The 21,470-nt window shown below is 37.4% G+C and overlaps 1 protein-coding gene across 1 annotated transcript in view; it reads left to right on the forward strand.

The window, feature by feature from the left end:
• Nucleotides 1–21,470, forward strand: part of TAFA1 (TAFA chemokine like family member 1) — a 766,369-nt gene that overhangs the window by 143,639 nt on the left and 601,260 nt on the right. Inside the window, exon 4 of the mRNA XM_082412441.1 lies at nucleotides 6,714–6,876. The gene's annotated coding sequence lies outside the window, so the exon portion shown is untranslated. The remainder of the gene's footprint in view (nucleotides 1–6,713; nucleotides 6,877–21,470) is intronic.

Raw genomic sequence — 21,470 nt, forward strand, 5'->3', positions numbered from 1 at the left:
CTATCTTTTTATGTGGTTATTGACCATTATGAAGGAGGTTGTTCAAATCTTTTGCCCATTTTTCTATTGGGATGTTTATCCTTTTCTTATGAATTCATAGAACTTAAAAAATGTATTGGATGCTCATATTTTGTCAAGTAGATGTACTGAAAATGACTTCTCCACTTTGTAGTTATCATTTTATCTATGGCTTTTATTAATCAGTATAGCATAGGCTAAACCGGAGTAACAAATAAACCTTGAACCTCAGTGGATAACAAAGGCTGATGTTAGTCGATGGTCCTCTCTTGAAGCTGTGCCTTAGAAAACACATGGCAAAGGAAGGAAAGCTGAGGACTCTGTAGGTTATTTCTAAGTGCAAGGCCTGGAAGTGGCTTCTGTCACTCCTGTCCAAATTGCATCTCATCATTCGGCCCCAAAGGAGGCTGGGAAGTGTAGAATACTCCCACACTGATATTTGGGAGTACTCAAGTCTCTACCACATGGTGTTTTAAATGAACAGATGCTCTTAATTTTAATGTAATTGAACTTAACTCTCTTTGTGGTTTCTACTTCTATCGTGTTTAAGAAATCTATCTCCACTACAGATCAACTCCAGAAAAAATGGAGAATTCCTTGGACAGAATGGTGAAGATGTTTTTTATTTTGCCTTCTAAAATTGTTATACTCTTGCTGTTCACATTTAGGTCTTTAATTCCTATGGAATTGTCTTGCTTTAGTTTGGAGTCAGTTTTGTTTCAGAACTATTTATAGAAAAATCCCGTTTCCCACTAGTCTGTCAATCGAACTTCCATAGGTGTGTGGATATATTTCTGAGTTCTCCACTCATTTCCACCAGTCTATTCATCTATCCCTGGACCAATACCACTTTATCTTAAATATTAGATTTTTATAACTCTTAATACCTGGTAAAGCAAATATCTTCTCTATACATTTCCTGTTATGGGATGTTTTGACTATTTTTGTTCTTTGTCCTCTGTTTAAATCGTATAATTTTTTGCCAAATTTCAAAGTAAAAACTATTCAGATTGAATATATGGATCAATCTGGGGAGAAGCAATATTTTTATAATACTGAGTCTTCCCGTCTATGAACCATGGTACATCTTTACATTTATTTAGCTCTTATTTAATATGTTTCCATAGAGTTTCACAGGTTTTTGATGTTGTTAAGGTCTTGTGCAACTTTGGTTAGATTCATTTGTTGGTGCTATTGCAAATGCTATCTTTTAAAGATGTACATATTTCAACTGTCTATCCTTTATGGAAACTTAATTTTTTTTTGTATATGTGTGCACTTTTCTTTTTAATTTTTAGATATTTCCTCCTGGCTTTCATCCAGAAACAAGGTTTAGATGGCTAATTTTATTTTCTACTCCTGAGAGGTACAGTTTTATTTCTAGTTTGCTTGCTGACGGTGTAATTTTCTAGCTCAGGTTAATGTGTGGAATCTCCTAGTAGGCTTCCCACTCTGAGAGATTTTTCTTATGTCTTCACTCTCTGTGAGGCCATGAAAAGTGAAATTCAGAGTTACCTGGGTTCAGAAGTTGCCCTTGGGGTAAACGTGAGCTCTGGTCCTCTGCTTACCATGTTGGACTCCTGTTTTCCCTTAACTTTAGGTCTCTGGAGAATTCTTACATTCTTGCCAATTTGTCAAAGCAGTAAAATAGATATTCATATTTTTATTTACTTTTACTTACTTTTAGTCGAGAGTCAGTTAGATTATTTAGTCTACCATGTTGCCAGAAACTGAAATTGAGATACAGGCACTAACACATATATATTATTAAACACCTTCAAAAATACCTATAATAATTCTAAAAATATTTCTCTATAATTATTTTTAAAGGCTTGATTTAAATGACTTAGTTCAATTGCTATTTTGCTATCAAGAATTACAAATCTTGATAGCAAAATACTGTCACTCTACCTTCTTTAACTGGTTACTTTTTCTCTCCCTCATTTTTGTTTCTTACTTGGCTGTTAAGTCAATAAAGTGCTCTTAGGCTTGTGGTCAACAAACTTATCTTATCCTTCTTGTTAGATGGATTGACATTTTAAAAAATTCCACTCAGCCTCCTAACACTATGGCCAATATTTTAAACTCTAAGTCGGTGAGAGTTGATGGTAACCTTGCTAGATCTTGCAAAGTCAAGTTGTCTCTGATATAAACTTTCTTCCCTTTCTTGACAATTAATCAACAAATGGCTATTGAGTTTCCACCACAAATCTGTTAAGTGATAATGGCAAGCTTGTTCTGATAGCCATGGGGTGTTAAACCAGATTTTCCCCAGAGTGAGAATCTGATTAAACAGATCTGTGATTATGCTAACTCTACCCCTTCTTTCACAGATTCCCTACAGCAATTTCTCAGGGAGACTGGAGGATATAGTTAATTGCTTTTTCATATTTCTCCTCTGTGATGGTAAAGCCAACACATAAAACATAGAAACAATAATTTAAGCCCTAAAGAAACCTCTGGCAATTCAGTCAAGAAAAATTCAAAATTATTAATTCATTTTAGTGCATTATCATTATAACTAACATTAAAATACTTAAAGCAATATCCCAATGTATTAACTTCCTTTTTCTTGAGAAGTGAACATTGGCCCACAAGGTATCATATGTGGGTGTATAATCTCATCAGTAGAGATCTGTTGTAAATCTTGTTCTATAACTTCAAAAAATCTGATAAATATGTCTCATGAAGTAAGTATTTGCTCAGTTCATTAAAACACTGCCCTTTTGAGTGGTCGATAAAGTTAACTGATACGTTTTCTTAAATACTTTAAATGTCATTAAAAATACTTACGTTTTAAAATAATTGATCTCTGCTGTTGAAAAAGAAAATAGAGATAAGGAGATAGAAAAAAATCCATTATTTCATTTCTCAGAAATAACCACTATAACATTTTCAAAAAGTTTTATTACAAAATAATTTCAAATTTACAGAAAGTTTGTAAGAATAATACAGAGGACTTCTATGTACCCCTCATCTAGATTTTATATATATATTTTTCTATATCCTGCATATATATAAATCTATTATATATATATATATATATATATATATATACACACTCACATAGATGTATATATATTTACTGTGTTTTTCTGAATCATTTTCTGATATATTTTCTAAGAGCAAGTACATTCCATTACATAACTACAATTCTATGATGAAATTTGGGAAGTTTAGCATTAATACAATATCTTGATTTAAAATGCAATCCGTATTCAAATTTTGTCATTTTTTTCAATAATGTTCAGTATAACAATTTTCCCCTGATCCAGGGTTCAATCAAGAATCATGTATAGAATTTAATGGATATGACTCTTTGGTTTCTTTTAATCTGGAACATTTCCTCAGCCTTTCTTTATCTTTTATGACATTGACATTTTTGTGGAGAAGAGGCCAGTTGATTTCTAGAATGAGTCTCAATTTGTCTGATATTCCTTAATTTTGAAAGGGCTTTGAAAGAGTTGTATAAACTCACTGTCAGCCTTGCCTCCCCTTCTCTCTTGAAATCCTAATTTACTCTGACTTTCGTCCCTACCATTCTTCCAATATTGCTTTTATTCAGGTCATCAGTGATCTTCATGTCACAAAATTCAATGGCCTTTTCTCAGTCCTCCTCTTATTCAACCTTTGAGCAGAATTTGATAGAATTTATCTCATCCTCCTCTTTGAGGATATACTTTTGCCACTAGGCTTCCTTCACATATCTCTTTCCTTTATCTCTTTGCTCAATGGTCCTTCCTTCTAAGTTTTGCTGGACTCTCTTAAGCTTTCATTCCCTAAATGACAAAATAATATATGGCTCAGTCCTCAGACCTCTTTGCCTTCTACACTTATTTTCAAGGTAGTTTCACCTAACTAGAAAATGGAATTAAATACCAGTCTAAATCTATAAAACCAGCCTAGAATTCACTCTTGAACTCTGGATCATGCATCCAACTTTCTACCTCCCATTTGGAACTCCTATAGGCATCTCAAACTTAATATGTCCATTACCAATTTCTTGATAATTTTTCGAAAGCCTACCAGTCTTTTCACTCTACTCAGAATAAAAGTCAAACTCCCTTAGAGGGCATTGCATAACATGGTTTCCCATTAATTTGCTTATCTCGTCTCCTACCTTCTCTCCTTTTACTTACTCTATCCTGCCACACCAAGTACACTGTACCTCGGGACCTTTACACTTGCTGTTCCCTCTGCCTGGAATCCTCTTCCTCCAGAAACCTACATGACTTATTGTCTTATTTCAGGTTTCTGGGGAAATAATTTCTCATCAGAGAGGTGTTTCTTAAACACCTTAAATAATATTGAAATGTTCCCTGCACCAGCCCTATCACTCTTTATTCAGTATTCCTGTTTTACTTCTCTTTGTTCCACTTATTATTATCTTAAATACAGCTTTTTCTCTCTATCCCCTCCCCTAGTAGAATGCTAACTCCACATGCATAGACATTTCACTTTGTTTACTCTTATACATACAGCTCTTAGAATAGTCATTAACTCATAGTAGGCATTCAGGAAACATCTGTGAGGTGAATGAATATCCTTTCAGATCTTTTCTATACCTAGAAATGTCTATTTAAAAATTATTTGGATAATGCTCTCTCTATGGTTCTGTCAATTGCTTTCTTACTATTATGTCCTGAACATCTTTCTACGTCACCAAAAATAGATCTAAATCATTTTCCATAGCCTTAGAATATTCCATTTTATAGAGGTGGCATAGCTGATTTATTCAAACTCAACTGATGGACAGTTGGATTGTTTTCAATTTTTTGCTATATCAAACAATGCTGCAACTAATAACCTTATGTTGAAGTCTTTGTAATTCAATTTGTCAAACAACTATTGAGTATCTGCTTTATGCAATTCACTGGTCTGAGCAATGAGATGGGAAAGCAGAGACAAATGTGACATGGTTTCTGCATTCAGCGAGCTCATGACCTACTCAGAGAGACAGATGATGATAAATAAGGATGATATATTTTAGAGAATGATGAGTACTGCAAGACCAGTAAAGAAGTACAATATACTAGTGGAATTCAGGGATAGGAACTACCAGAGATAAAGAAAGAGGCAGAAAGACTTTCTGGAAGGTCTATATAGTTAAATTGGGCTTTGGTAAAGGTTTCATTCAATTGACAGAGGGGCTGGGGAGGAGAGAGTGCCACAGTCAGAGGATGGTGGGAACTATCCTTGGATAAGTTAACTCTCTAATTTGGCTAGAACAGCAGATGGGTGAGTGATAAGGCCAGAAATGTAGGTTGAGGCAGGAGCATATGGCAGATAAAAAATCATTGTCAAGTCAAAGGACCCAGGGATAGAAAATATTATAGAAATGGATCCACTTGACTTGCCTATCAGATTTTTCATTTTGGGGAAAACAATTTACCTGGACTATCCCGGCCTGTGACAATTCAGATTCATTATTTCTAGATATTCTAGTATTTGAAGAGAAACTGAAAAATTTGTCTTTTTAAAAGATAAAATTTCCTGACTTAACTGCTGGCCATCAACTCATATTTTTTCACAACCTCTTTTTGTGAACCACAGAACAAAATAACAACAACAATAATAAAACTCCCAATTCACTCACTCCTAATGGGCCATATGTATCCTGCGAGTCCCCAGGTTGTAAGCTCTGCACTGAATAGACACTGTCTACTAATATGGTGAATATCAATCTTTTGGACCTTGAACCACAGCAAAAATTCCATTCTACATTACGACCTAATACGCACACACATAAACGTAGATAAATGAAGCTAAACTTTCAGAAAACAATACTCAATCCTAACAATTTACTTAACTGAAAGGAAAGCACTCTGATCTAGTCTATTCTATTCTAAAAGGAACTGTTTGTCTTGGGCTACTAAATTAACTTTAGGACTCACAATGGTTTCGAAACTTATTAAAAACACTGTCCTGACTATGATAATTCTTTTGCCCTCTAAATCTGTGTTATCTTGTAATATCCCTTAAGAATTGCCTTCTCAGGTGCTTAGAATTTAGGGAGCCAACTAGAACGTAAATAGCTCTGGGCAGGATCTGCTCTTTTCTCTTAGACCCACAGTCTCAGTAAATGAAACATATATTTGACTCTTGGATGCTGGGACTTGGGCCTTTGAGGGTCTCCACAAATAGGCTTTTATATTCTGAGTCCCAGGAGCTGTGGATCTGTAACCCTATTATTTAGCTGGAGGAGATGGTCAATGGATATCAGTTAAGAAACTGTTTGTGACTAACTCAGCCAGCTCCCCTCCAACAATGTATCTATGAACCTCAGCTTGAGAGTGAGATCCTATTGACCTCAAGGTCAAATTGACTCAGCTGACCACTCCTCCAGCTCCTCCCTCAACACCTGTCCAGGTCCCGATTGGTAGATTCACTATGAAGGACGAGTCATAGAGGACCCTACTATTTTAAGCCTCATGTGATCAGAACCCTTCCCGGTTACTAAGAAACACATATGATTTTAGTTACCTTGAAATTAAATGTAGCCTAGAACACATCAGTATTTGTCAGGTCATATTGCAAATGAGCTACTGTATTCATAATGGATGTGTCACCATCATAAATATGACAAAAGGGCATTTTCAAAAAGATGATTATCCACTCTGATGGGAGAGAAATACAAGCTTAAGAAATTAACATTCTCACCACCTCCTTGTCTCTCTTTGCTTTGCATTATTTAGGGATCTCTGGTGACTCGATTGAAGTCCTCCCTGCCCCCCGAAACCTGCAGAGTACAGAGCTTTTGGCATATACACCACCCTGGTATCAAAGGAAGGAGCCCTGTTGGAGGAATTGACATTTCCCCTCTCATCTCTGGGTTAATGGGAAGACCTGTATTCAAAGGTACCTTTGTCTCAGCGGGAACACCGCAAGACATCTTTTGTTTTGATTTATATTGGTTGCGGGTACATGCTGGATCAAAGCACATGGGAGTGGGAGAAAGAAGCCAGATGCAGAGTTGATCAGGGGAAAAACTGAACTATAGGACATTTTACTTCTTTGTTAGCAAGCTGTATAATAACTGGCCAACATTTATTATTTATTATTATATTATTTATATTTGTATTTTAAAATTTATTATAGCATTTATTATTTATTATTGAGCACTCGTCATACACAAGACCAGGGGTCCCCAACCCTCCTGTTCATTCAAATCTCTTGGGGGGCTTTTTAAAACTATAGTTGTCCTGGCCTCACCCCCAAAGGCTCTGGTTTAATTGGTCATGGCTGGGGCCCAGACAGTGGCACTTTTTAACAGCTCTGAGGTGATTCTAATATGCAGCCAGGGTGGAGAACCACTGTGTTAGATACTATTTTAAAACTTTTAAATTGTTAGCTCTTTCAATACTCATAGTAAGTCTATAAGGTTGCTATTATTATCGTTATCCTCAATTTTCAAATGAGAAAATAGAATTAAAGAGAGTGGAGCATCATTCCTATGAGTGTACAGGCCAGTAGGGGTGGAATCCAAATTTCTATCCAGGTATTTGGATTCCAAAATGCAAAGCAAGTTTAATGCAAAGATCAAGGGCAAGAGAAACACTTTCTGCCAGGTGTTTGGGGCAAGAGTCATAAAAAGATGACTCAAAAGGAAGATGAAAAGGTGAAGTAGAAAGTTTAAAGCATCTGCAAGCCTGGCTTCATGGGTGTGCAACCTGTACATGGGCTCAGAAGGGTCCCATACTTGGTTTAATGCTCTGTGTTGCTGTCTTGGAATTCTTAATACATTTTGAACAAGAAGCCCCACATTTTCATTTTGCACTGGGCTCCACAAATTGTGTAGCTGGTCCAGAGTATCAGACTCATGGAAACTGAATACTGCCCATTTTCCCTCATTTGAATCACGGGTTTCATGAGGTAGGTGATTGCTTCCCTGGCGTGATTTCAGCAATTTCAGTGAAGTAGGGACCACCCTCCTTCTTTGAGAGCACTTTTCCTAGAACTGGAAAAGCAAACATCAAAGGCATTGACAAGGGAGCCATAGAACTCTAAGTTGCATACCCTCTCTAGAGGCAAGGGGCCAGAGTGAGGGGGTGGGGCAAATAAAAAACAGCAGATGCTCTAAAATATAGGTCCTTCCATCTTTCTAAGTAATAATTGCTAACATTTATTGAGTGTTTTCTATGTTCTAAGCACTGTTTTATGTAGTCTACATGCATTGTTTCCTTTAATCATTTTATCCCCTTCTTATGGATGAGGGAAATGAGATACAGAAAGGTTAAATAACTTACCCAAAGCCACAGAACCATGTAAGAGGAGGAACTGAGGTTTTAACCAGACCTGTGCACCTCCCACTACACTGTGTGGTCCCTTAGAACATAGTGGATCAATTCCTATGTGTTCACCGGAGCTCCTGACCATTGCACTCTCCAGAGATGCTCCTTACCAATCTCCTCTCTTATAATTCCCTTACATGGAGGGAGTCAGGTGTCACAGGAAACAAAAAGTTCAGGAATTAGGAGGCTCCAGTTCTTGTCCGGTTTCATCTCTGCAGTTTACTGGTCAGATAACTCTAAGCAAGTCCTTTTATTAAGTCCTTTATTTTTACCCCATCATCACCCATTCATGGGACACTTTAAATGTGCTAGGCACTGTGCTCCTTTCTTGAATTTCAAAAGCAAATCAGAATAGGTCTCTTCCCTTTTGGAACATACCTCATTCTGAAAAGGGATTTGAGGTACTTAATTACCAGTTTCAGTTTCCCTGCTTGTTAAAAAGAAAGCAGATGTGAATTGAGTTGTGGGTGGGAGTGAGGGGAAATAATAGCTATTTAAATTTAAAAATGGAAGGATTGTGAGATGTTGTTGTGCAAATATGATCTGTTATTACATGGATTTCCACCCCTAGACAGTTTGGGCTACTTACCGAGTTCCCAAGTGTGACTTGTGATTACATGGCCAGCTATCTCGTCTCCTGTTTGAATCCTACACTTCCTTTAAGACTAAGAGCAAATCCCATCTATTTCAGTTGATTTCTTTTTCTGGAATTCTTTAAAACCAAATCATAACAAGGATGGTGATTCTAAGAGTAACTAACCGTTATGGAGCACTCACCATGAGCAGATGCAATGACAATACTTATTGGATTAGCTCATTTAATTTAACCCTTATAACAGCCCAGTGAGATAGGTACATTTTACAGGTGAGGGGACTAAAGCTAGGGAAGGAGTACTAATCCCAGATACTATTCCAAGAGTCAGGATTCAAACCCTGGGTTTGAATGCGTCTACTGTCCAGGCTCTTAAACACTGCTGTGGTCAACCACTCATTTAGTATTTCTATTATTACATAAATATATATTATATATGCATATTTACATTCATACAAATATTAGTATTTACCTCGTATTATTTTTGCATGTTGATATAACTCAACTTATTTAGCACTTAACTCAAAATATTATTGTACATTGACTTAGAACATACGTCATGTGTTAGGCTTCCAAACCCCTAGAGAAAGCTATATTTTAGACTTAATGTCTTATGCAGCATTTTAAATCATGTCTTGCATGGTGTAGATACTAAAACATATTGACTGACCAAAATCCAAATGGAAAATCTACAATAATACCTAATCTCAGGTCAAGCAAAAAAATCTACAAAATAGTTTATATGAGACCATAATTTCCCTTGGTTTGACATCAATTCTTTGTTCCCCAAACTTCTAGAATTTTATTTAGGTTTGTTTTCCTCCCAACGAAAGAGTGGTTATTGAGCATTTTTCCATATCCCAGGTATTATCTAAGTGCTCTACCTGTCTTAAGCCACTTAATCTTCATAAACATAGTGAATGTATTGTACCTTTCTGCCTGGTTTACCCTTAGGCATTTACATTTACTCCTTGCAACACCAGTACTTCAGGGGAAGCAAACCTGTCTCCAGCTCCAGAATGAGTCTGATTTGTCTCCTATGTCTTTGATAATAATTGGTGTAGGAACTCAGGCATAAGACAGCCAACCATTCCTGGACAAAAGAATTGGTTCAGGAAATGGCGTATGACTCCGTGTAAGCGAAGGAGACAGGATGGGATGTTTGCTGAGGGTATTTGGAAAACAGAAAGCCATGGAAAAAGATGGCTTCCCTTGGCTGTGGACATTGTCATGGCAGACTATGGTAGCCTTTTCACTACCAGCTCAAGGATGAAGTCAACGGAGAGAAAAAGGGAGGGACAAGAGAATCATAAAGAAACAGATTCTGTGTCCTGATTAGTCTGCCCTATCTGTAGGACTTTTCGTATGTTGAACCAATAAATTCCCTTTATCATTAAAGCAGACTTGAAATGGACATTCTGTTCCTTGTCTCTAAAACCATTCTATTACATGAGTACTCTGTTATGTTATATACCAGTATTAATATAAAAGGATACAACATGAATCAAAATCTGTAATAATAGAAATACATATAACATTTGCAGAGTGCTTAATGTTTTAAAAAGTGCCTATTATGCATTTAAATCTCATTGAGTTTCTATAAGCCTAATAACTTAGGTTACACAGCATAGATTGCAGTAGTATTATATCTTACTTAGGAGATGGGTTCTAAATATACAGGGGTAAAATTGTATATAGTCAACGTTACCTTTGAGAATACCAGCCTTCAATACGTACAGCCCAGTCAGTTTCCCCTTTCTCTCTCTTCCACCTTTCATTCTAGCAGTCAAAAATATTTACTGAGCACAGGCTATGTGTCACATGCTAGCATGGAGTCATGACAAGTTCTCTGATCTCATGAAAGTTACTTTCTAGTGTATGAGAAAATTATTAAATAGATACACAAGATAATTATAGACTGTGGTAGTTTCTAGAAAGTTTGGGATTATCGCGATCAACAAGGAGCAGGAGACTTTTCATGAAGGTTGTCAGGGAAAGCTTTTCTGAGGAGATGACTGAGCCCTGAAGGGTGAGACTGTTGACAAATGCCCTGGGGAGCATTGTAGACAGAAGGAAGAACGGTCATGACAAAGACTTCAGCTGGGAAAATGTTTGATGTTTGTGAGTAACAGAAGAATAGTCTACCTGGACAGTAGTGAGTGATGGAGAAAGGGGAGAAGATGAACTCACAGAGGAAGGTGATCATTAGAATATGCAAAATCTTTTGGTAGGGTGTGGTATGGAAATTGAATTTTATACTGATGGAGGTGGAAGGGAAAACCAATGAAATGCTTTGAGCAAGGTAGTGACATGCTCTGATTTGAGGTTGTATAAGAATCATTATGATAAGGGCTAAGAGAGGAAAATAAACCAAGTTAGGGAACTATTGAAGTTCAAAAATATTATAGTAGTGTGTGGTAGGGGAGATGGAGAGAAATGGTTAGAAAGGAAATGTATTTTGGAAGAAGAACTGACAGAACTTGGTGATGTTTGGATGTTAGAAGTGAGTAAAGGGAAGGAAGGCATAAATGATGACACTTCAGTTTTTGTCCTAATCACTTGGGGGTAGAAGGATGCCATACGCATGGACAGGACTACAGTACAAGCATTAGAATGAGAACTGAAGAGCTCTGTTGAGGACCTGTCAAGTTTGAGGTGCATATACTGGGCATGTTATTATGCAGTTGAGAAAGAGAACACAAAGTCGTATGATAAATAAGTGGAGAACCTGAGCTTGAACTTAGGTGTGTCTAAAGACACAGGTGGCTCCCTTCACCACGAGCCTGCATGATTTTAACAGTGACTGACCAATTGAGTTGTCTTTAGATTATCAAACACCTCACAAATAGTAATGAATACATGCTTACAAGCTTCCCAATGGTAGCAACAGCTTTTAATTGTTTGTGAGCATCTCTATTGACAAACCCCACAGAGTCAAGATGGGAATGTCAATAGCGCTACAAGGCTAAGTTGGTTGATGGAATGAGTAGTGGATATTTCCTTCCTTGGCTAATTTTCCTGTCCTTTGGGTAACATCATCACCATTATTTCAAGTGCAGAGATTCCTTTTGCCAGATAACTACAGAAGCTGTATACAGTAGTTGTGGTATACCACAGAGTTTGATACAAGAGCATGTAACTAGTAGGTAAAGTCAGATAATGATACAAATTATTTTTACCTGGCATTTGCCTACTACAACATTATTATGCAGAATACCATTCTGTATTTTAATCTTACTGTGTTCTTATATAAGCCTGGTAAGTTAGGTTATGCAAACATTGTCACAATTATTATTATAGTAGAGTTGCATCTTATTTGGCAGTTGGGTTCTAAAGTACAGTGGCAGAATCTTGTGTATAGTCAGAGTTACCCATGAGAATTCTATCTTTCAGAAAGTCCAACACAGCTAGTTTTCCCACAGATATTATAATTCATTGGTGTCTGTTCCACTTACACCTGGTAAAGTGGATGGCTTCTCTTTGGGGTCATGCAATACAGCAAGTTGCTCACTATTTCTTCCTTCCTTTTTCTTTTCCTCCCCTTCTCCCTTCCTCCATTCCTTCCACAGATTTTATGGCCTCCTACATGACAGATATTATTCTAGATACTGGAAATACAGTGATGAACCAGAGAGATAAATTCTTGACCTCCTGAGGCTTACAGTCTAGCATACATCCTGAGTGGCACACAGGATGCAGGAACAATGGTCCAGGCCCCCAGAATACACAGCCATTGCCATTAATGGTTAGCAAAACTCTTGCACTAATTAAATTGTTTTTCTCTCTCTTTGCTGGGCGCTTAAATTTGAATTTGCATAAGATAAACTCCAGTCAGACACAATTCTGTATTCCCATAATATATGTGAAGAAATAGGCTTCGAAAGGTGACTTCTTAAAAGTCTGATTGTAGTAGAATAGGTTTTGAACCTAGGTTTTCAAAGTTAAAGTCCTAAGTTTTGCCCCCATGAGCATCTTTCTCTCTCCTTTATGTCATCAGTCTCTTGGGCCTAAAGTCTGTGCGTCCCCTTGTCCATCCTTACCTCTTGTGTCCCTGCTCTTGCCTTTTGTTTAGTGACATTTCCCTGCGTAGATATGAATTTCTAAGTTTTTATTCTAGTCTTAGCCTCACCTAGAAAAGAAAGAAAGAAAAAGTTTCTTAATGTCTTCATTGCTCAATCTTTTGCTTTTGAGATCCTTGACTCTTGGTCAAAATTAGTCTAGGCATGGCTATTCAATAGGAAGGGCCTGACTTCACTTTACTGACATCTTGCCCTTCCAGCTTCCCCGGAGATTCCATTATATTCCTACAACCCAGGTAGGGGACTGTTATTGTTACTGAGGATAAAAATATTTAGGTGAATGTCCCTTTGCAGAATCATTTTTCTTCCATTCCAATTTATGCAGTACACAGGGCTCTGATCCAAAAAAACCTGATTTATTAGGGTTTCTATTTAGGACTGTGTTTAAAGACACTATGCCCTACATTGTGGGATTGTTAAAGTAAGAAACACCCATATAATTAAATTTGGAGTAGAAAAAAATGGTGTGAGGGAGAAAAGAGAATTGTCTAAAGTACATAAAATTCTTACTGTTAAGACTTTGGAAACTTTTGACTGTGTCATGCCAGGTTGTCCTCTCCTATTACTGGGTGAAAGTAGAAAATTTAAGCGATGTGTCTTCATTTATCTGAATGTGCTGTATTATAGAGCTGCTTTAAATGTTTTGGAGTAGTTGCCACTGCAATTTTATGAAATAATGACTTGGTTTAATGTCATGCTGGTACAGTGAAGTTTTTACATTTACCTGATGTAAGGTATGAAAGGAAACAGATGATTACTTACAAATCTTTTATGAGTTAGTTTTTAAAAATAAAAGAGAGAAAACGATGAAGTCTCCAGTGAATAGAACAGTATCATTGGGTAGAAAGAGTACTGAACTGCTATGGCCTTAATTCACTGTGGAACCTTAAACATATTGCCACATTTCTGGGCCTTGGTTTCTGTCAAAGTAAGTAATGTTAGCTGCAGTGGTGGACAACCTCAACAGTTCAGTGATTTAATACAATAAAAGTTTCTTTCTCACTCACCTCAGTCTAAGGAGTGTGTGTGGGGAGGTGGCTTTTGACTTTTCCATATTGTGGCTCCACCGTCTTTAGCACGTGGTCTCAAATTACTATTATTTTGAAGTTTTAATGGTTAACACCATTGCACTCGTAAAGTTATTCTTTGCTTGTAGGATTTTTTTCCTCTTTTCTTTTTCCTACCACACTGAATGAGTACAACATTAACTTGGATAATAATGGAAGAAACATATCTCTTTGATACTAAATTGTTAGCTTCCAAGAAAAGGCTTAGGCTGTAACATGTAACATTTTAAGCTTCTTAATTATTTAAAATAACAAATATAGTAACATTTTAGTTTGATGATTCCAGAAGTGTTCTTCACAAAACCTCAGCCATAAAAACAAAGATGTCTAGTTGATTCAGAAGAAAAAGTTATTTTTTTTCCAAAAAGCATTTCCCCAAATTTCTTTATGGAATTACAATGTTTTTTAAATATCTAAATTCTTCTCTCTTTTCTTTCTCCTCCAAGAAAAGCAAACTGAAATACCAAGTATTACCAAGTATTTTTTTTTCTTTTAAGTAGAATATCTACCAACATATGGAAGAACACATCTTGAATAATGCCAGTGGAGGAAGTAGGAAAAATTAGAGGACTTTAATAAAATATTGCCAAGAAATTTAAAAAATGGTATTTGGGGTGGATTAATCTGACAAGTGTGTGGGACAGACTGGTGAAGGATGGGAGCAGAGAGGCATGCAAATATATTTGAAGTCTTTAATTAAAAAAAAAACCCAAATACAAATAAGCAAGTTAAAAAAAGTAAATGAAAACCAGGGACTGTTGCATCTGCTATTTCAAAAGAAAAAAATAAAAAACAAAAGAAAAAAAATAAAAGGAGTGAACAATAATGCGGAGTGGTGAAAAGGGGGAAAACAGTATATAGACTATAGGAGGCAGGAAAGCAGGGTGATTAAAGGGAATAGTGCTGAGTCAAACATGTTGGGACTTATTTCTTGGCTTTCCCCTACTACCTGTGGGACTCAGGGAAAGTGGTTTCTTTGGACCTCTCTGACCCTAAACTTATTCACCCGAATACAGAGGCATAATTACAATACCTACTGCATATTGTTGTTGAGAGGATTAAAAAGCACATTGCAAGTGCTCATAGAAGACCTTGTGTTATCACTTTTCTTTCTTTTTTTTTCTTGAAGTATAGTTGGTTTACAATGTTTTGTTAGTTTCAGGTATACAGCACAGTGATTCAGTTTATATATATATATATTCTTAATATACATAAAATATATGTATATTCTTTTTCAGATTCATTTCCCTTATAGGTTATTATAAAATACTGAATATAATTCCCTATTATCACTTTTCTTATTGAATTTGGATTACTTTAGAGAAATTTGGAATGAAAAATGAATTTTTATTATAAATAGGAGATTTAATTATTAAAAAAAAATTTTTTTTGAAAAATTATGAAGCCCCATTCTTCAAGCTGTTGTAAGTAGTTAAAACATCATGATTAATAAAAGGTTGCTGTGGCTGAAGGGAGAAGTCCATCTACTCGCTTTCATTCCTTTCTACCCTGAGGTGTTATTCAAAGAAGCAGTGTAGAATACCAGGAAATCTACAGTTTATTCTTTGAAAACCATTGGATAAGACTAAACCACCAGTGACACTTTTTAAGATGAACTGTGAGAAGCTCATGGTACAAGTAGAAGATCTGTTTCCCCATAGGCTATGTCTAAGTAGAGACAAATAAATATATCCTAACCAATGTAAAGCATATGGAACCCCCCAAAATCTGAATTCCAGTGCTAGAGAGGAGAAAAAGTGAATGAACACTATGCCTGATTACTGGTTTTAGAATTTACTTGTTTTCATTATTCCTAACAAAAATTTAGTTTTCATGGTAGTTATTATAACTTTGCAGGGAAGGTGTTGGGTCTTATTCACTATGAGATCCCCAGTGCCTCACTCAATACATGCCACTTAATAATGCTCAGTAAATAGCAGAGGAATAAATGAATGATGAAGCAAGTGGATAAAGGAATGAATCTTTGCATGAAAGAGGCCAGTACTCATGGAAGTACATAAATGGATATGAAAAAGAAACACTTAAACAGAAGAATAAATCCAACTTGGCTACAACTAGATGAACTAAATGAAGGAACAAAACTTCCTGATTTGTAAAAAACAAAACAGCTGAACTATGTGATTTTCTTCTGTCTTATAATTCTACATTTTATGAGTTCTAGCATTCTCTAACTCTTTAAGCTTCATTCCAGACTGCATTAATAGTAGTGCATTTGATAGAAATTTGGAATTCAGGAGGGAAAGCCCATTTGGAAGAGACAATAAAAGAATATACTTTGAGGCCTATGTATTGGAGATTGGACATTGAAGCAGAACTACTTCGTAGACAACTGGAGATATGGGACAAACTAGGATGTATAAAGATTAAATGTTGTAGTTCTCAAGTTCCTTTCCTCCAGGAGAATGTAGTTTTTGGTAAGCAGCAATCTGCTAGCTGAGCATTTTTGGTATGCCCTGAGCATCAGTCATTACATAATACAGAAGACACAGAGAGCATTTGTTAATTGGGTGAATTGATTACATGGAGGTCAGTGAATAGAGAGTCTAAAGTAATGATAATGATAATAGCTTACATTTACTAAGCATTTACAGTGTTTCAGGTACATTAGTATTTTCATGTGTTTATATAGTCCTTCCAGCACTTCTGTGATATAGATCAGGAATCTGTAAACTTTTTCTGTTAAGGATCATACGGTAAATATTTTAGACTTTGTTGATAATACAATCCCTGTTACAGCTACTCAACTCTGCCCTTGTAGAGGAAAACAGTCATAGATGACGTGTAAATGAATGAGTGGATTTGTTCCAGTAAAACTTTATTTGCCAACCCTGGATGTAGGTCAACACCCCCATTACCGTCTTTTAATCTACAGAGTCAACTCTGTCTATACCAGAGCCCATTCTCTTAATCACACCATTACATTGCTCAAAGTAGGCTTCAGAAAGAACCTCAACAAAGGAGTGATGGCTGGATTGGAAAGAAAAAACTGGTATTTAGACACAGGGAGACCAGATGGCAAAAGTCCAAATATGGTCCACCAACACTAAAATGAGGGAGGTAAAGGTAGCAATGGCTGGGAGAGAATGGGTATTGTAGAGATAGAATCCCTATGAATTTCCAACTGACTGGATACATGATGGTGCACTAGGACCAGGAATGCAAATGCAAAGGTTGCAAAAGTATTATATGAAAACAGATCCTGACATTGTGCTTGTAAGCTGTGGCTATTAAAAAAGAGAAAACATCACTTCCCCAAGATGAACCAACCTTACCTTTATGAATCAAAACACTGCCTTACCCCAAGCATGAAGAAAATACGTGGGGTATGACCATCAGTGCAAATCTCCTGAATAAACTCCCTGTCCTACCAGAGCCTCAACACTGCCCAGGGCAGGGCCACTTCCCTTCTTGAACTGGCCCTGACCTAAATCACAGATGTACTTGGATAACCGCTTGGCACAATTGCCCAGAGGAACTCACTGTAAATCCACGACAAACTATGTCACTCACATAAACGCTCTTGCAGCTACAGATGGTTGACAGGGCCTAAAAAATACCTTTTGCATGTTTTCAGATTAGTACTTAATGCTTTTGCTGGCAACGTTGCCCACCTCTGAGAGGTGTCACAGAGTCTGTACATGGCTAAATGCCCAAGATTTTTCTGCTCCTTTCATTGGAAACAAATCCTTTTTTGCAGTTTCCTGCCTTTTGTAGCTACCTGAGAGCCTTAGCTAGGGTCTACATTGAATCAGAACTATTTATTCCCATGATTGTCACCTTAACTTGATTGTAGGCAAGTTGAGGGCTAATGGCAGGGCAGTATCTCCTTTGTTCTTCTTGTCTTTGTGTTAGCACATAGGGGATCTGCTGGTTGAATCCAACATCAGATAATGAAGGCCCCGGAAATCTCACGTGGATACAGCAGGGAGACCAGGGACTATGAGAGCTCGTGAACAAAGTTTTAGAACCACAGCAGTAGAGATAAAAATGATGTTTAAGTTTTCACAATATCTTTACATGCCAGAGGAATATGAAGCTAGGTGTACTTCCTTCTGTTGATAAAAGAAATACTTGGTAGCAGACATTTTAAAACTTTTTAGTATAAGTAGCTAAAAAGATTTCAGCTGCTCAGAAAATATAGAAAATAAGGATGCCACGGAGGTAGAACAGACATGATTACTCTCACTATAGAAGCTGAAAATGCCAGGCACTCAAGTTTCCAGTCTGCTTTACAGCTCAGGCATGGGCTAATGACAGACTCGGTAAATCAGGCTGCCCACTCCAGGCTTTGGGTAGTTTCTTAGTTTTGGATCTCCCTTGAAACCTTGAAACATGGTTTTTCGTTAGTTTGTTTATTTGGGGAGTAATCCCTAGAAGCTCAAGGGAAGGAATAGAAAAGAGAGAGAGGAGATGGAGGAAAGCCCATTAAAAGGAGTGTTAATGAGCAGATTACAGCTATAAACAGCTGAGTCTCAATCTTCCTGACCACTGTTGGAGGAATCTTCTAGAAAGCAGGTTAGAAGAGCCTCAGTGAGAAGCTGGGCTATTTATCCACCAACTTCTATGCGTCATTGGTTGAGGCTTTTCCCTGTGCATGGGCTAAGTGCGCTCCTGGGCACCAAAGAAAGTCCCAGGAGGCAAAGTAAAAAGACATTAGAGAGATGGGAGATGACCAACGAGCCATGAATTGTCTGCTGTAGTGTCAGATCAACTGAGAGCTGGGTGGAGGGGACATGGGGCAGGGTGGGGCATCAACAGCAGCTGCTCCTTGTTGGGACCTAGATGCCAAAAGAACAAAACAGTAGGGGAGTCTTCTATGGTGATGAAGCCCTGGCTGAAGCACTCAGAATCTTGGATCAGTGTTGGTACCCAGGGTAGAGTGATCTGCTCTGAGGTCATTTCATTCAATCCTCATGACAACTCCTTCACATCAGGTGAGGAGGAAACAAAGCCTTAGGGAGGAAACCATAACTTGTCCACGATCATACAATTGATATTGCAAGAAAAGATGTTCCCATTCAAAAAGTGCACAATCAATAGTCAACAAATGGTGGCTTCTCTTAAAATTTAGAGGAAATTAAGAATGTTAAAATAATACTAGTAATGATCATCTCATCTCTTTGTCTTTGTAGAGCACATGTTAGTGTGCTTTCTTAAACATCTTGTTGACTTTGCTTCATTCGTGGGGAGGTAGTCCTAGTCTCTTTTTACAGATGGGGAAACTGAGGATCCTATAGCAATAATTTGCCCAGGAAGCTATGGAATCAATTTCAGTCCAAGTGCAAGTTGTCTGAGTCTCTACCCAGCATGCTTCCACCCTGCCCACCTCCCTATAGGCAGCAGAAGACAAATGTGCTATGCAAACAGTGCAGTTCATTTCCCTTGTAGGTGTATGCCTCTCCGTATTCAATTCCCATGAAACCTTTCATGAGGTTAAAGTATCTGTTTGCAGAAGTTTTGAAAAACCCCACTGTTGCAAAGGTAAACACAAAACCTTAATACATATTTCAGTCTCCCTAGTTGCAGGATGGAGTTAGCAAACAGTTGATGTAACCACCTGCCATTCTCTGGAGAGAAGAAAGATTTAGAGGGGATGTGAAATCTGGAGAAATGGTTCCATAGAGAATTAAGACCCTTTTAAAGGAAGTCTCTGGTTGTTACAACTGGATATGTATGAGTATTTCCTCAGGATTTAAAAGACAACAAAATTAGATTTTACAAAATATTTTCCTAGCGACGGTTTGCTGATCTAGACATTTGGAGTTTGTGTGCTTTCTCTCATTTTGGAAAGACTGAAGGTGGAAGTGAATGGCATTCCATATGAAATGTTAGAAATTTTGGCTGTACACAGTTGTCCCCATAACCTACCGAAATGTGCAGCTCTGCCACGGAAGGTGATGTAAGGCTGAAGGATGGAATGGGCCACTTTAGAGTCAGTTCTTTTTGTCACCAGCCCCCAAATGCACTGAGGTGTGTGCAGTTTTCAACGCACTGAAACCCTTGGGTTAATTAAGTCATGACCTTTGTGTATTTGACCATTTGGGTTTTTTTCTGATGCTCCCATGATAAAAATGAATGTGAGAAATAATTAAATTCCAGGCCTAGATTATTGGACTGTCAGAATCAGATAACAAGACAACTCCTCTTGGGTTTCTTCCTGATACAAATATATCAAACCAAAAGGGGTGAGAACAGAATAGTATAAGAAAACGGTTATTAGAGACTGGTATCAAATAATGTATGCATAATTGCTCATTTGAAATCGATACATTATACAAAGCACCAGAGGGTGATGCTGTGGGCTGGAGAAGGCTGTATCAAGATGAATTTTTACACAGCACACATACGCTGAGCAGTACGGGGCCGTTCTTCAAGTTAGCTTTTTCAGTTATATGTTACTGCTTAATGAAATACACCAAACTCAGTGGCTTAAACAAAACCCATTTCATTTATTTGCTCCCAAATCACAGCTGGGCTGCTCCACTGGCACTGGAGACTCTACTTCCGAGATGGCATCAGTCACACCACTGGCAAGTTGGTACTGGGTGTTGGCCGGGAGCTTGAATGGGGATCCCGGCTGGGGCCTCAGTTTTCTTCGACATGCATCTATCCATGTGATTAGGTTGGACTTCTCCCAGCAAGGCAGTTTTAGGATAGTCAGATCTTACCTGATAGCAGGCTTCCCCCAGAGTGCAGAAGCCGAAGCCACAGGCTTTCTTAAGAGAAGCACAAAGCAAACAAATCATCATTTCCGCTACATTCTGTTGGTCACAAAGTGGGTCCAGGTGCAAGGGGAGGGGACTACAAATGCGTGTGAATACCTGGAGTGTTGTTCATTAAGGGCCATTAAAGTCTACTATTGATACATTAGCTCTGTGTATTATAATTTAGGACCAATTTATGTACTTTCCTTTGGGAATTCGATTTGTGTGCAAAGATGTGAAATCGATGCTCTGCCATAATGACCTGGGTTGGAGGTGCAGCCATCCTTGTAGGCTAGGGAAGGATGTGAGTTGGGGAGAGGTGTGGAATTGGACATTTATGAGATGTTGAACTAGCACTGTCTGACAAGCTTTTTAAAAATCCACAGTATTACCTGTTCACAGGCATAAAATGCCAGGAACAATATGAAACCTATCAACTATAATACTTGAAATAAATATTTAGCATAAATTATTTGAATAATTCCCCCATTATGCTTTCAAGCAATGGAGATTTTAAGTGATTTGATTTAAATACATAGTACTAAATCCTCCATTTGTCTGGAAGAATTGTGGAAACTTGGGTAAAAATTTCAGCATACCATCATCATATAGCAGGTACACAGCATCCTTTCTTCTAGGTGGGGAACAACTGTGACCTAGGAATGGAGGAAAATCTATTAAAGTTCAGACTTAAGTAT

The sequence above is a fragment of the Balaenoptera physalus genome, assembly GCF_965194825.1.
Source record: "Balaenoptera physalus genome assembly, chromosome: 11".
NCBI lineage: Eukaryota > Metazoa > Chordata > Mammalia > Artiodactyla > Balaenopteridae > Balaenoptera > Balaenoptera physalus.